The sequence below is a fragment of the Toxorhynchites rutilus genome, chromosome 3 (genome assembly GCF_029784135.1).
Source record: "Toxorhynchites rutilus septentrionalis strain SRP chromosome 3, ASM2978413v1, whole genome shotgun sequence".
NCBI classification, from domain to species: Eukaryota; Metazoa; Arthropoda; class Insecta; order Diptera; family Culicidae; genus Toxorhynchites; species Toxorhynchites rutilus.
Window position 1 is genome coordinate 261,229,050 of NC_073746.1, and position 17,627 is coordinate 261,246,676.

Here is a 17,627-nt window from a genome sequence, read left to right on the forward strand (position 1 = left end):
ATAACTTATTTGACCAAAACCTAAAAAAAGAACAAGATAAACAAATATATCCCTATTCCGGAACATTATGCTCTAGAATCTCGTTGTGTTATGATACTGTTGTTTTATCTCCTTCCAACGCATTGTCTGTCTTTTTTGTCAGGTTTTAATATTTCACTTTATGAATTTTATGGCGACTGCTTGAAATTGACAACTTTCCTGCACGTAGCCCATACACAGGGCTACGTGATCCAAATGACTTAAAAATATTTATAATCGAATTTGAAAATCCATCATTTACACAAAATTTATAGTTTAATTAGTATAAATGTGAAACTGCATATCTTTTTCATAACATTGAAAAATATAGTTCGCAATATACGAGTTTTCGGATACCTGGTTAATGTATGAATGTGATCATTTTAATGACGTTAGGATTAAATATTAAAAATAAATTCTGATAAAATATAACCGTAAATAATACATTTAGGGAAATGTTACCTTCGGTTAAATGTCGCATTCGGGTAAGTGTCACATTCGGGTAAATGTTGCATTCGGGTAAATGTCGCATTCGGGTAAATGTTCATTCGGGTAAATGTAGGTATTTGTCACAATATCACATTCGTGTGATTGGAACTCGGTTAAATGTCTTTCGGTAGCTGTCTTTTAGGTAAATGTGACACAATCACATTCTGAAGCTAACAGCTTCGCATGTCCGTTCAGCACGATAGCAAACCATATAATTACCGCTTCTTCTTCTTGGCACTAATGGTTCTAAGGCATTGTATGGCACTATTGCTGCCATACAAATGAAACATAAATTTCAGCATTACTCAAGACCAATCAAGCAAACGGAACCAAATTTGGAATGTGGAGGTTTTAGGGAGTAAGAAACGTCGCTAAGGTTGTTCAACACTTCTTCCAACACAAATTTCTGCATAACTCGTAACTTATCAAGCAAATGGAACCAAATTTGGCATGTGAAGGTTTTAGGAGACACAAAATGTTTCTATGCATAACTCTAGAACTAATAAAGCGAATAGAATCAAACTTGGCATATAGAGGTTTCAGGGTTCGATAAATGCGATTAATTTCTAAGGGGCCATACAAGAGAAAAAAAACCGGCATAACTCGAGAACTAATCCAGCAAATGAAATCAAATCCCCTTTCTAAGGAGAAGGGGGCTGCCATACAAATGAAACACAAACTTCTGCATAACTCGAGAAATATTCAAGCAAATGGAGCCAAATTTGGAATGTGCCGGTTTTTGGGTACGAGAAATGTTTCTATGATGGTATGATACCCCTACCTCCTCTGGAATGGAGAGGGGGTCCCAATAAAATATTACACATGTTTTAACCAAACATATTCCAAGCAAACATGACAATTAAAAATTTTCGGAAAAATGAAGAAAATTCAGATAGTTCAGAAAATTCAATATGTTCTACAATTACATAGTGACAAGCGTTGTTAGTCCATTTGATGTTTGCGCTAACGAAACTGATCATTGTTCGAAAGTGGACATGGATTTTAATGTGATAAAACACACTCCTATATGTTCTTCTATCTATATAAATAATAATGGATCGCCGAATGTATTGATAAGAGCAAAACTTGAGGAAGGAATTGCCCAATTTAGGGCTATCTTTATTCTATCGTTTTTTCTGTATCAAAAATTGATTCCATGTAGCGGAGAAACATGTTATTTGCAAGTGGTTGAAAAATCTTGAATGAGAATTATGTCTGAAAATAATCTGATAGTATAATGACGAGTTTTGGTAGTACTAGGAATTTTATAGTAAAAAGTAATTTCAAAGGGACGATTAGAAGATCAATCAAAGAACAGTTCTGCGATTAGACCCATGAACGTGCACTTAGTAAGAAAAAGTGAATGCTTGAAGGTATTGATAACAAGAAATACATTTTGGGCGAGACGAAGTTTGCCGGGTCAGCTAGTTTACACATAAATATGAATTCTTGATATTATGACCCATGCAACCATTGAGCATTAACATGCACAGTAAAACAACCTTTTTTCATCTATTTTTTGCTGTAAATTAGCATTTAAAATGCATACTTATTATAGATCAAAATTCACAAGGTTATTTAAATAGTTTGTATCAATAATAAGCATTGTGAATGCACAATTGCCTTTAATGAACACTAAATCTACAAATAGCACTAGAGGATATATTTGGTAAAAAGCAATATTTGTGTAGCAGACTGTGAAGCGGTTCTATAGTAGGCTCGCACTATCGCTTTTATATTTTGTCTCATTCAATCGAATCTCGAAATGTCGTGACGGCGATGAGATTCGTTTTCGATTTTGTTTTATCTAAGCCATCCTTTCTATAGTTCACTAACACTTTTCCGGACAAGGCTACCAATTGGCAATCGTATCGCATATATCAGAATATAATATAAGTGATAAATCATGGTTATATCCCGCCATGCCGGTCGAACATTGCCGACCATCAGATTCCTCCAGTGGACGTGTCATAGCTAGATTCAGATTACATCACAATTTGTAACAAAAAAAAACAGCAAGCCGCCGAAATGTGCGCCATGTTGGTCATTTGTTTCATACGATGTTTTGTTTCCTTTTGATGCGAAAAATCACAGTCAGGGTTCAGAGAACGGGTATTTGCGTGGGTGTTTTCGGAATACTGAAACTTTGAAGAGAGAACACTAAGGCAGGCAACAAATCATCCATCATCATTGCTGTTTCTCTCTTCATTATCTCGGTCAGACCGGGATCCCCTTGCACGCGTCTTGAATTTTTTGATGGTCGCAGGCGAACACAATCTCCTTCGAATCGCCTCTAATTGGACATGCTGTTCGACGATTTACGCCCCCCGCAAACGCAATGAGGCAGGTTCGATGCTCCTGATCGATCGAAAGCATCGGACGGCGATGGACGGATTGGACGCTATTCGTGCTATATTATGATTAATGTACCTGTCAAAGCTTGTTGTTGTGACTCAATTCAACCACTTAGGGAATATTAACACTCTGAAAAACGCATATGGGCAGATATCTTCTCTATGATATGAAGAACAGTTCCAGCGAATGTAAACGTATCGATGACTTAAATGCTTCTACCACTCTGATTCATCACAGTTTGTTTCCCGTATGAAGAGAAAAACTGAAATACAGAATAAATTCCGATACATCTGTCAATTTAATGGACTAATTATCGATTCTGGGATGTTTTGTCAAATTAAGTGATAAAAAATTCATTCATAAACAATTCATTCGGATTTTTAAAAAAATGCCAAAATAAAAAAGCAAATGAAATGGAAAAGCAATAAAATCACTCGTGTCAGAAAAATGTTAATTGTAATAAATTTGGCTTTCTTCGAAAGATATATTCTTCGTCATTTCATTTGAATATGATTCCCAACATATAGTAATATCTGCACGTGCGACCTGTGTCGTAATGGGTTTCAAAATAGCATCTCCAGAAGATAGCAGAATTAAAACAATATGTGGTTTACATTTATAAAAAATCTTTCCCTTTGGGGAATTAATCTTTCCCTTTTGAGCTTAAAAACTACTCGAACGAAAGAAATCAATATTCATCAGCCATAAACACTGTCATCACGGTAATTATATCATTACATTCTTAACTTTTCTGATCCGTGAAGATTTATATCCATCAACAAATTGATGCTCCGTTCGCTGGAAGCATAAAATTTCCACCAGCACCTGGTGGTGTCATTGGAGCCGCTGTTACACCCAAAGGTACTTCATTATATACAGACAGATTGCTTTAACACTTCATAAAGCTGCTCTTTTCCAACCAAACGGGTATCGCGAGGATAAACCGCACATCATCCCAACGGCCCGCGGTATGCATCGCCAGATCCGAAATAGCTCCGAATCTGTTTGAAATAATGAAGAAAGTTTTTGCAATTTTGTGTTCTTTGGGATAGAATCGCGCTCCAGGCTTTGTTTACAGCAAACAGCCAAAAAGGTACGTGCAAAAAAGGATAATGCAAAACTTGCACGTGGCTCACCAAAAATTAAAGAGAGACCAACGGGAATAGACTTAGAAACACAAAATATATATGTTTTTATACAGGGTCTTTTCAGATTAAACACTCACGCAAAAAAAACGAACAGTTCGTTATATTTTTTTCGCTCCGTCAATGGTAACACTGCATTCCTCAGTTCGGGACGATAATATTCGGCTACTCGTTTAGTCTGATCGGATGGTTTTTAGTGTCTAGATGTACTATTTACAAGAACGTGTATTTTTAGTGAAATCGTATTACTCGAGCAACCGATGAAACTTTGTCCTCTTATGGTAAGAATTTCAACATTTCTCGTTGTCGATTACTTCATCTAGGGGTACGTGAAGGACCGTTGCTATGTTAATAAGCTTCAAATTTTGGAGGAACTTAAAGAAGAAATAACTCGGATTTTCAACAGCATCGAAGTCGTAATGTTAGAGTTGTGCATGAAGACTTTTTTTCACCGTTTAAAACGCGTTATCGGAAAAAGGGGTTGTCACATCGAAAATCTCTCATCGGTTCACTTTTGTAGAAGTTATTCAAATTTGTTGCGTGAGGATTTAATCTGGAAGACTTTGTACGTTGTGTGAGACACAGAGACTCGATGCTTAAATAGCAAAAAAAAATATAATACTTAATAGCAAAAAAAATTTGCCGTAACCAGGGAGCATTCTGTACTGATTCTTCTAATGGAACAATGTTCTGGCAATCGATGGCAATCAGGAAGCGTTGCTAGACTTTGATGTTGATATCATAACGTCAAACAATGAACGCTACACTGTTAAGTAACAATTTGCGAGAACTACTGCGCATCATAGCAGAGTTGCCTTTAATTTCCATTTCATTGACGTGTTGAATAAGACTCGATTTAAAGTTCATATAACCTAAACAATTGGTTTTTTTTAAGTGGATGTCCAAAATAAATTTTCTTCACGCATAATTTTTGAAAAATTAAACAGAAAGAGGAACGCTTCGAAACAAACCGCTGTCAAAATATTACAGAAATGGCCATTAGGTGCGCTGCTTAACAGTGTGATTTCGAGTTCAATAATCGAAATTTTAGCTAGTAAAACGTGCGTTTCTAATAGCTCAATCGCTGTAGGCAAGTCAAAACCGTTCGCTCCTTCCATTTTAGGCGATATGAGATATAGTAAAAGTTTGATGTACAAATATGGTTATCTCAGAACTATTCGATTCTCAGAACTATTAGATTTGCATGGACCGTAGGATGCGCACTTTTCATGAAAATATATAAAAATAAACGTAGATGGCTCAAGTTTTTCCTAAAAAAATGCTCTCTGAAGACGAAGGGAAATGTATACTTCCGATGTAACATTGGAAAGTGAATTCCAGACTCACTTTGTCACTGAATAATTCATACCCACATATAGTAAAAAAAATAAATGACCACCACGTGCCCGAAAAAGCATGTTCCGAGAAATGAACACAAAGTGATTCAGAAGCAAAAAAAACATGAATTGAAATTGGAGTGCCGCTGTCAGCTCTTTTCCAAACCAGTTTGAAAAAATTTTCCTCCCACCGGTATACTACCTACCACATGTGCGGTTGAACGGACCAGAATAGCAGCATATCCAGAAGTTCTGAAGGTTCGACTCCCAAACGGTGAGATGGGGTGGATGTACAATACGGATGCTTTACTTTTTTTCTGCATGTAAAACACATTCCCACGGGCAACAGCAAATGCTACGAGAATGGAAAAATAATATTGAATTTTTTTTCGGGATATTTCCGTAAGGACCAACACTGTTTCCGAAGGAGAATAAAAGAACGAATTGTGGCTCGACGCTGGGCTGTGCAACTTTTACAGTGAATTCAAATTTTGGAATGTCTCAAACGATTATTCCACCCTGTAATAACAAGCATGTAAATTTCCGCACACCTGAGCATTTGAAAAAATAAACTTTTCCTGAGCACCTCCGCTTTGCTCGTCCGCTCAAATTCAACGAGAGACAAACGTGACACAAATCCTTTCATTATTCAAGAGGCAAATTACAAAAAAAAAACTAATGTGTTGTATTTTCTTGACCATTTCGAATAAAAATAGAATAACAGCCCCCGCATCATGTTTGGAACGTAAAAAAAATCCCACGCAAACATGTCCGTATGGAAGTTGATTTGGGGGAAAGTTTTTTAGAAGAAAAAAAACTTAGTTCTGGTGGTCAGACATGGGTATATTATATCATGAAATATCTAACCGAGAGAGCAGTGCTCTTCCTTGCTTGCGGTTCAGCACCGATCCAGTGTCCTTTTCACTGTCAGTGGATTCTATGGACATGTTAGCATACTGGAAGGATCCGAACGACTCTTGGTATCGACACATAGCAAACCGGGAACTACGACAAAAATACTGTCTCATAGTGCTGTCGACAGTCGGAACACGTACTTTGGATGAATGGGCGGAAGGAAAAAACATTTCACGTTTAATTCCCAGAAGGATTGAGAATGGCAATGACTAAGTTTGTTGGATAGTTGAATTCGATTCGAGGGCGAATAGGTAACTTCGTGGAGCGCTATCTAGTATGACACTTCTATGGGTATTATCACATGTTTAAGGAAGGATGAAACAGTATAAAACCAAAACTAGAACTCTTCTCAACCATAAATATTTTTCCATGATTCAAACATCAAACAGCAGTATCTTCCGGGAAAGAAAAGAATGATCTGCTTCACAGTTCCACTAAGTAACCATCGTGATTTTTGTTCCTTTATTCGAACTGTTTTCTTCAAATATTCATACTTGTGCTCAGCATAACTCAGTTACCTTGCTTGCGTCTCGAGCTATTCGTAATGAAATGTAAATTGAATAACGCTAATAATTCAACGCCGCGTTATGAAACAGCACGGTTGCAGTAGGTAAGAGCTTCTTCTCATCGCCATCAGTCAACGGAGGAAAGCTCCTTTGATGTTTGTCTGCCAGATGTGTTTTATCATTTAGCTGCGACCCAGGTAGTAGAATTTGCATACAAATTAATATCATCTTCCCAGCGAGATGGTACACTGTGAAATCAGCATGAGCTTTAAATAAAAGTTAACACTGCCATCGTGAGGGTGACACAAATCCAAGTCGGTCATTATCCACAGATTGAACTCCGAACGTAAATAAAATTAAACCGAATACAAACATGAAGTATGCGAACGCATCAAAACACTTCAATGAAGCACCTTGATAAACTTCTGAAATATTGTAATTTAGACTGTGAATTACCTCTCTTCTCCTTGTCGTATCGAAGTGTCAAACAAGTTACAATCGAGAGAAAAAAAATTCACCCGAAATGTCAAAAGTACAATAAATCGAATAAAATAGATTTAACTGTCTAAACTAAATTTATCTAAATATGAGATAAAAACCTTCAGTCCGTATCTGAGTACTGAATACTTGAATTTGGTATGAATATGTAATTTAATTTCAGTATTTCGGTATTTTAATATGTTGATATTCAGCTAGTCATCTTTATTAGTATTATAAATTTTACACTCGCCATAAATTTGGATTTTGTTTCCATTATTATTGATTACTAACTGACCCGGCAAAAATTTGTTTTTTGTTATCAATACCTTCAAACATTCATGTTTTCTTACTATGAGCAAGTTCATGGGTCCAATCGCAGAACTGTTCATTGATTGATCTTCTAATCGACCTCGATGAAGAGAGAGGGGGTGGAGTGTCTAACCACCGTAAAAACATTTATTGTACCCTAAAACCATCACATGCAAAATTTGGTTTTATTTGCTTGATTAATTCTCGAGTAATGCAGAAATTTGAGTTCCATTTGTATGGCAGCCCATGTTTGGTTTTTTTTTCAAATTTCTAGACTAGAATACTGCCTTAAAGCTGCTTTCACAGTTTCACAGAATTTTTTTTCTTCCGAGAGCGTTAAAATAATATGAATTTTTCAACCTAACACTGAGTTCTGGAAATTTGCTTCACATGATTATAACGGGTTTTAAATTTTCTCCACATTGCTTTATAATCTACCATTGTAAACTTGCTTTAGCAACATACCGTTTCAAGACTCCCACATGGACCTTTTTTCTCGGATCATTTTTGTTAAAAAATTCATTCACAATGATCGATCGATGAGTTGGTGCATTATTCCACAAATCTAGCCGTTTGCGACGGATTTTCTCTTTCAAAGCCTCATAACGCCAAGGGAATATTCTTACAATATCATATCAAAAATCGCCAAAAAAAACCTGTTCCTAATGACGCTGTAAACAAACTAAATGACTGATCGCGCTCAAAATTGATAGGGATACCTCTGACAGTAGCCCCAACTTAAAAAAAAAATAAAAGTGTTCAGCGGGAAGGTTAAAAATAACAAATTCCCGGTATATATTGGGTTGGTGAAAAAGAATTGTCGTATATTGTCAATATATGGCAACACTTAAACATATCTTGAGTTGTACTTATCGCATCGGGTCGGCTATTTAAAGACGACAATCTGTGCTACAAGTGTCGTTTTGACAGTGTTGTGATTGTCCTTTTCAGTCTCAAGTTATAGCGCGTCAAAGATGGAGTCCACCAAGCAAAAAATTCGCCATATTTTACGTTTTTAATACCTGCGAGGTAAAACTGCAACGAAGGCGGCTGAAAAAAATCGTGTAGTTTATGGACCCGATACTGTAACGATTCGCACAGCACAGCGTTGGTTTGATCGATTTCGTTCTGGTGTAGTGGCTGTCGAAGATACACCCCGTACTGGCAGGCCAATCGTCGTGGAAACCGTTAAAATCGTTGAAATCATCCAAGTAGATCGGCATATGAGCACCCGCTCGATTGGCCAGGAACTGGGTATAGACTAAAAACCGTTTGGAACCATTTGTAGAAGATTGGATTCCAAAAAAAGCTGGATGTATGGGTGCCACACGAGTTGACGCAAAAAAAATCTTTTAGACCGAATCAACGCCTGCGATGCACTGCTGAAACGGAACGAACTCGACCCATTTTTGAAGAAGATTGAAGGTGACTAGTGATGGATCACGTACGACAACCTAAAGCGAAAAAAGTCGTGGTCGAAGCGCGGTGAGCCGGTCCAAACCATCGCTAAGCCCGGATTGACGGCCAGGACGGTTTTACTGTGTGTTTGGTGGGATTGGAAGGGAATCATCCACTATGAGCTGCTCAACTATCGCCAGACCCTCAACTCGGTTCTCTACTGTGAGCAGCTTGACCGTTTGAAGCAGATGATTGACCAGAAGCGGCCAGAAATGATCAATAGGAATGGTGTTGTTTTCTACCAGGACAACGTTCGGCTTCACACATCTTTGATGACCCGCCAGAAGCTACGGGAACTCGAATGGGATGTCCTATTGCACCTACCGTATAGTCCGGATCTGGCTCCAAGTGATTATCATCTCTTCCGGTCCATGCAAAACGCTCTTGGTGATACTAAGTTGGCCTCAAAAGAGGCTTGCGAAAACTGGCTGTCTGACTTTTTTGCAAATAAGGAGGGAGTTTTATAAGGGGGGGATAATGAAGTTGCCTTCTAAATAGCAACAAGTTTGCGAACCAAACGGTGCATATTTGACTTAAATTGGATAATTTTAAGTATGTTAAATGAAGCGTCAAATTTCGATCAGAAATACGACATTTCTTTTTCCCCAACCCTATATTTGACAAAATGTACAAACAGTTGAAATTATTGGATCATGTAAACCGGGGTTACTCCTGTATCCGTATACACTTTTGCACTCCGGATTATGTTTGCCTAACACAGACTACAAAAGCGGGTATGAACATAACATTTAAGCTCGGTTATTCAGGACGGCATTGGAAGATATACCTTCATATCTTCATCTCACCGAACTTCAACCCATACCGTTTGATAATAATGCAAAATGTTGATAACCATTTGCTGCGATAACGACGATTGATTCAACAATATGCGTTGGACGTGCATGTCGAAATCTAAACTGAGCACCTGAAGTTCATCAAAACAAGTAAATTCGTGGTCCGAGAAGTAATAACTTTAAAGGGAAATGTAAAATATAATGATCGATAAATTGATGAGATAACCAAGGCATCACGCCATACGTCAAAGGATATCGGACAGTCAGACTTATTCATTAAATTTACTTGTAACGGAGAACGTAATATATCACAATGCATGAATTGCCCTATCGTGAGATTTGTACAAGCTTTTTACTTACAAAGTAAATATGTGGAATTCAATAGAATTGAGAAATTATTTCATTCAATCAACAGCTCTATCAATATTAACAAATAATTACTAAGCCAATGGTCAATCTTCCATATAACCCACTCATTATTTTAAAGTTCGATATACATACAACATTACGTCATCTATTCTCTTGGTCTTGTTTTGCAGGGAAATGGGAAATGGGAATTGCAGGTACCTCATGCGCTACGGTAAGTCATCAATTAATTGTTTGTTTGAAAAATCATAATACGTTGTTGAGAAAAATGAGTTTTCAACTTAAAAAAATAATATTTTTAATGAAAATTCGATCAATTATCACCATTTCCTTCTTTGACGAAAATTTTGAGCTAGAATTTTTTGTGGAAATTTAAGAAAAAACATAGGTTCATTTCAAAAAGTCGTCTCGATTTTTGTTTTGTTTTTTTTTTTTGACATTGATTAATGCAAAGTTGCTTAAGTGGCCAATGGTTTTACACTCAATTTTCAAAAAATGTTTAAAAAATCATACAAAAACAAATGAAAAGTGAAGCAAATTTTTTACTAGAGTTATGCTCAAATTTTGGTTCACTCTGAAATTATCAAGTGAGTTGTCCTGGTCTATATTAGTCCAACGTCAACAATGTGATAGTGTCTTGGGCAAAACCATCTAGAATTTCATAATGTTGTTGTCACACACAGCGTTTTTGCTTGATGCAAGGTGTAGGAGAAATATCATTTCGGTGGATCGATAGTGGGTTGTGTTGTGAATGAAATCGCAGTGTGTTTTTGTTCAAAATTTCAAATCCAAGGTGGTACTCGATAAAATAAAACATAAAGCATCGGTTTCCATGCGGTCTGGTTGAGCGCGCTTGGGTATTTTTGCATCATACGCACACAACAAGACTTTCTACTAGGTATTTAAAAAGCTGCGATGCACTCTAAAATATTATTCTTGCGATACACATACAACATGACCGTCAACGCCCCGTCCTCTAATCTCTTGGATTTATCTTGCTGACGTCGAAGTTGCCTTTGATGGTGTATGTGAATGCTACCATACGATTTTCATGGGAATATATGTGATATATCATTCCATTACGTTGACTTCACGGTGACAGAAAGTTGTATTTGTAACACACTTTATCCTATTCAAATGTCATAAGAAGAGAAAATGAAAACAATGAGACGGAAAAAATGTCACTTTTAGTTACGCCATCGTTCCGGCATCGCTGAACGTTACACCTCGATATTATGCTGAATTAAACAATGTAGACGAAAGATCACATAAAACTTTATATGCAATGAGAACCTGTTAAACTAACGTATCTGATCGGTTACAAGTGTGGTCATTTTTCCTTAGTTTTTAAACAAATAATAACGCACAATATTTAAACAACTTCAGGACGCCGAGCCAATCAAGAATTGATTGAAACTACACCCAAAATTGATTTTTAGCTCATGTTTTGTCATCCTGATTTATGACATTATATAAGACATAACATAACAGATAATGTCATGACTCACAAATACTGGTAAGCATTTGTATAATATATTAGGCTGTCAAAAAGGTCCTGCGGTATTTTTTTTGAATTTTCATTTGTTCATAAAATTAGTTACAATCATCTGTTTTGAGTCAAATATGCGCCGTTTTGTTCGATGACTTGTTCCCAACGAGATGCCAACTTCATAATACCCCTGTTATAGAAGCTCGCTTCCTTATTGGCAAAAAACTCGGATAGCCAATTTTCACAGGCCTCTTTTGTGGCTAACTTCTGACTAACTAGCTCGTTCGCCATGGACAAAAACAGGTGGTGGTCACTTGGTGCAAGGTCCGGACTATACGGCGGATGCAAAAGAACCTCTCATCCGAGCTCCTGGAGCTTCTGGCGCGTCACCAAAGAAGTTTGTGGCCTGGCGTTGTCCTGATGGAAGACAATGCGGCCTCTGTTTATCAAAGATGGCCTCTTCTTCATGAGTGCTACCTTCAAGCGGTCCAGTTGTTGGCAGTACAGGTCCAAATTGAGCGTTTGGCCATAGGGAAGCAGCTCATAATAGATTATTCCTTGACAATCCCACCAAACACACAGCAGAACCTTCCTGGCCGTTAATGAGGGCTTGACCACCGACTGAGCCGCTTCAGCGGGCTTCGACCACGACCGTTTGCGCTTCACGTTGTCGTAAGTGACCCACTTTTCATCGCCAGTCACCATCCGCTTCAGAAACGGGTCGATTTTGTTGCGATTCAGCAGCGATTCACATGCGTCGATACGGTCAAAGATGTTTTTTGCGTCAACGTGTGTGGCACCCATACATCGAGCTTCTTTTTGAATCCAAGCTTCTTCAAATGGTTAATAACGGTTTGATGACTTATCCCTAGCTCTTGGCCGATGCTACGGCTGCTACTATGCCGGTCTTTCTCGGCTAATTCAGCGATTTTGTCGCAATTTTCGACGACAGGCCTTCCGGAGCGTGGCGCATCTTCGACGACCTCTACACCAGAACGAAAACGTTGAAACCATCGTTGTGCGGTGGAAATGGAAGCTGTATCGGGTCCATAAACTGCACAAATTTTTTTGGCAGCTTGAGATGCATTTTTGCCTTTGTCATAGTAGTACTGTAAAATATGTCGGATTTTCTCTTTATTTTGCTCCATATTTGCGACACTATAACTCACGAACGACTTAACCAAACAAAACACTGTCAAGGACTATATTATAGCGCGCAAAAATACCTTTCCAACAAGCTATAGTATGACTCGATACAATGAATACAACTAGAACTACGCGCTTACAACGACACCTCGCGGAAATACCGCAGGACTTTTTTGACAGCCTAATACATGGTACAGCAATATAAGATTAATACGAGCGAGCTAAACAAAAGACAAATAAGCTTTCCGCATACTTGGCCACATAAACGGCCCAGACCGAGACAGATATTGTTCTCCTTCATGCGCTCATTTTTTACTCTTAGAAAATACATTTTATAATCAGGTGCAATATTATCACGTATTTGCTGAACAACTGCTGAAGCATCATTAGCCATGTTGATAGCGTGGTCGTGTAAAATAGCTCTGCAATCAAGCCGGCCTTGGTTCGATCCCCATTGACGTCGCATGGACTTTTTTTTTTGGCACAATTCCAAATGAAATGAGAAATTTGACTCTCCAGCACATTAAATGGCATCATTTCTGCCAAAGATGACATGTGTAGATGGGTGTAGCGTCTTCTTCTACTCTGGCACAGGCGAAGTAATATAAGACGAATATCATTCCAACTCGTCTTAGAAGTTGACATCAACATCTCAGATAGCAGTGATGGGCGATGTATGGGTGACTTGTTGGTAATTATATGGTGTTCTTATGAAGTGTTCTTATAAAGTGTTCTTCTAATTCTGTTGGTATTATAGTTTTAAAATTAGAAAATCAAAAAACATATTTAAAAAATTGGTTCTTTTCAAAAACTATGCTAATTCCTTTTTGAACATTTTTAGTATGCAAAGTTGCTTAACACGTTGAGCCCCGGATTGTTCTTGCTACGCTTTCCATTCAGCCAGCATCAAGAGCATTTGCGGACGGCGCCAGTGGTTGTATGGTTAGCGTAACAGCCTCACAATCCGATCGGCCTGGGTTCAATCCCAGCTGGCGTCGTTGGGATTTTCTGAGGCGAAAAATCTCTGGTTACGTCTTCCTTCGGAGCGGAAGTAAAAGAAGTTGGCCCGGCTCATGAGTTGTTGAGTCTGATAGGTAGGAACAGGTGGAGTGGCCTCCCTGATGTCGGTGATTGGCACTAAAGTGGCGGAAATAGGCCGACGAAAAATAAGCGAAGATAAAAAAAAAAAAGAGCATTTGCACAATATCAGTGTCGATCCCACCTCCCAAAGATACTTATTGTATAATTAGTGAATAGTCAGAAATTCTACAAGAAAGAAGTCACGTTTTGCAAAACACCCGACAATAAACCATATATATTTTTATTTTCTTATTTTGTAACTGTCAGTCTCAGTCAGTCAGCGCTTCCCTACCAAAAAGCTCAATGTCGATCCTTAAGGACCGACGCGGGGTTCGACGTGTAAAATGACCAATTTTTTATGCTTACTTTTCACTGTAATCTAAGATACTGCTAACAGTGGCCAGTCGAGTTGGCATGAAATTCGTCATACCTGTTATTTTATTTACTTTAATCTTCAATTCTCACTCCCAACATTCTTCCAAAAATGGAAGTAAAAAGTGACGAACCAGCCAAAAGTGTTGAAAGTCACTATAATACAGATAAAAAAAATTACTTTAGTCGAAACCAACCTGTCGAAATACAGCCAAACCATTCTTTACACAATTTGAAAAAAAAACTAGATGGAGACCGCATAAAAAAATTTCTCCAAGATAATAACTCAAATCGACGCCGTTCACAATTACACACAATTATACAATGGGCCTGATTCGCGAATACACTTCGAATACCCAGTTTCCCACTGAACTTATCATTATAATAGAAAATTATCTTCAGATAAAATTTTTGTATGAGAGTATTATATCACATGAAGAAAACAAAGTTTTCCACTCACATTGAATACCAGTTTGATACGAAGAATTTAATTTTCATTAATCATTCATGATTTTTTATTTGAAAAGTGCTCATTCTACCTGAGAACTCATTATTATCTTCGACACTTCACTAACTCGTAAAACGTAGTTCAATGGCGTGCCGTTTATTTCGTTTCCACCGTGAAGTGTATTCGAGAATCAGGCCCAATTTGAAAAAAAAACTTGATGGAGACAGCATAAAAAATTTCTCCAAGATAATAACTCAAATCCACGCCGTTTAGTGGTTCTCAGAGTGGTAATTTTGTTCTTTATCGCAAAATATTAGACCCGCTTTTTTTATTTTTTCGTTAGGGTGGCCATTTCCATTTTAGGTTGGTCCAAAATATCAACCTTTTCCTCTTTTTTCCAAAACTTACTTTTTTCGAAAATTCATAACTTTTGAACCACTGGACTGATTCAGATGATCGACATAAAAAAATGAAGCTTATGAGTTTTCTTTTTTTTCTCATTTTCAAACACATTTCGGCTGGTTCGTCACTTTTACTTCCATTTTTGGAAGAATGTCGGGAGTGAAAATTGAACTCGTGATCTCTGCATGAGAGGTATGGATGTTACCACTACGCCAGATCGCCTCCATGAGTTTTCTTTGAAAAACTATTTGGATGTTCGTTTTTGTATTTATTGATTGAGCTAGTTTTTCATAGTTTTCTCGGTTAAAGATAGAAGGCGCTATATTTTTTAATATTTTTTCTGGAAAGCTATGGTTTTTTTTACATAATATATTCCAAAATCAGATAGGTGTTTTTTTTCGTTTTTGAGCTATTATTTTGCAAATTTTACATGTTTCAAGTCTTCGTTCAATATTCCTATGTGACTAAACTAGACCTTTGCGACTAGAACACAATCTTCCAGCAAGTGTGAAATTTTTTGAAAGAAGGTTAGCTTATTGGCTTCAATTTAATATGTCGATCATCTAAAACGGTTCAGTAGTTCAAATGTTATGCAAAATGTCATTTTTGGATAAAAAGGGCAAAAAATTATTTTTCGGACCATCGGTTAACTTTGAAAAATCATATCTCATAAACAAAAAATAGCATCTCTGATATCAAGATATGTTATGTGTCCTCAGCTTCCAAGAAAAAATGTAGAAAAATATAGCGCCCTCTTGTTCAAAGCCATGAAAACAATAAAAAACGAATACAATCAATAATTACAAAAATAAAACCATTTTTTTGCATGTTAAAAAATTTTTAATGAAAGGCTAGCTTTGACTTAAATTTGATATGTCGATCATCTGAATTGGTTGAGTGCTTTAGTTATGAATTTATGAAAAAAGTTTTTGGGAAAAAGTGGAGAAAATTGATTTTTCGAACCACTTTAAAATGAAATTGGGTAAAAATATAAAAATACGGAACTAATGTTTTGCGATAAAGAATAAAATTACCACTTTTGACGAAAAACCACTTTATCGGTTTGGCATGGAATGGCTGTTTGTTTCCCTGCTTTGCGATGGGACAGTTTGCCTTTTCGGTTGGGCGTGGCTGTGTTAAGCTTTTAGTTGCATGTTGAAACTTGTTACTATTAGAAATCATGTCATGCGCAACTTAGAGCATTTCATGGAGGAATGGGAATGATTGGAGAAGTGGATAATTTAGACACAAGTATGCTTTTTTCGCATTGAAATGCATATCGTCGAAAACAACTAAATGGACAATAATTTCGTCAAATATGCTTCTTTTCATACACCGCACAAAAAAAAATTTGTCTATTTAGATAAATTCAGAGTATCACATGAGAGAGAAAAGGTATACTATCTGGGGTGACATTGCGCATCTCGAAACGAGTGATTTTTGTTCGTTTCAACCACTTTGACTTAGCTTTGTTTACCAACCCAAAAATGTTTTAACGTAATCCTACGTTAAAAACGATTATAGACAAGCGAGTGTATGAATGGTACTCCACAACAATCTTCCGTCATCAATAAAAAACTATGGAACTATCTGGAAAAAAAAAGTTAGAAACCATCAGGTTTGAGTAATTTCAAATGAAATCGACAAATGACAAAACATGAGTATTTTTGATTCGAATGAAAGTGTGTATTCCGTTTGGGTTAGAGGAAATATGAGTTTTCCACAGCAATTGTCAATTTTTTGACTCAAGCGTAACTTTTGAAAAGGGCGTATCGATTTGAATAAGAGAAATCTTTGATAATTTATATCTCAAAAACTATGTCGTACCGAAATAGTGTCTTAGAAAGAGTTATAGAGTATTGATGGTTGAATATGAAAAAAATGTACACTGAGAAAAAAAATTAGTACTCTTTTTTTTATTTTCAAAATAAAAATTCAATTTGCAATATCCAAAATACACATTTTTTAATTTTTTTAAATTTTTTCAAACAAAATAGAAGTCATGTAGAAAATTTAAAAAATGGGTCCAAGATGGTAAAACTGTTTTTGACGAACTTTGTGGAACATCGAATTTTTAGGAATTTTCGAAACATCGAATTTTTGTATGTTAACAATCATTTTAAGCCACAAATTATGAATCCTGATGTGATTTAAAACAAAAAAGGTTATTATCAATCTCCTTCTAAATGTAGCCATTCTCGAAATATTTAAAATAATATTTCTAATTTATTTATTTATCTTTTTTATAGTAAATAATCCCTTTTAATATTGTTGTTGTGTTATACCGTGATTTGCTTATAATTTCCAACAACTTTTCCAAATACATCATCATGGTTCATTTTTTGACTCAAGCGTAACTTTTGAAAAGGGCGTATCGATTTGAGTAAGAGAAATTTTGATAATTTATATCTCAAAAAAATATGAGTCGTACGGAAATACTGTGTTAGAAAGAGTTATAGAGTATTGTTGGCTTAATTTGAAAAAAGTATACACTGAGAAGAAAAATTAATACTCTTTT

The 17,627-nt window shown here is 36.6% G+C and overlaps 1 protein-coding gene across 2 annotated transcripts in view; it reads left to right on the top strand.

Annotated features, from left to right (window-relative positions):
* LOC129776126 (uncharacterized) overlaps window positions 1-17,627 on the top strand; it is a 172,535-nt gene that overhangs the window by 99,311 nt on the left and 55,597 nt on the right. The window contains exon 3 of one of the 2 annotated variants that reach the window (XM_055781557.1): window positions 10,346-10,386. The exons of the other annotated variant lie outside the window; for it this stretch is intronic. The gene's annotated coding sequence lies outside the window, so the exon portion shown is untranslated. The remainder of the gene's footprint in view (window positions 1-10,345; window positions 10,387-17,627) is intronic. 2 annotated transcript variants of the gene reach the window in all.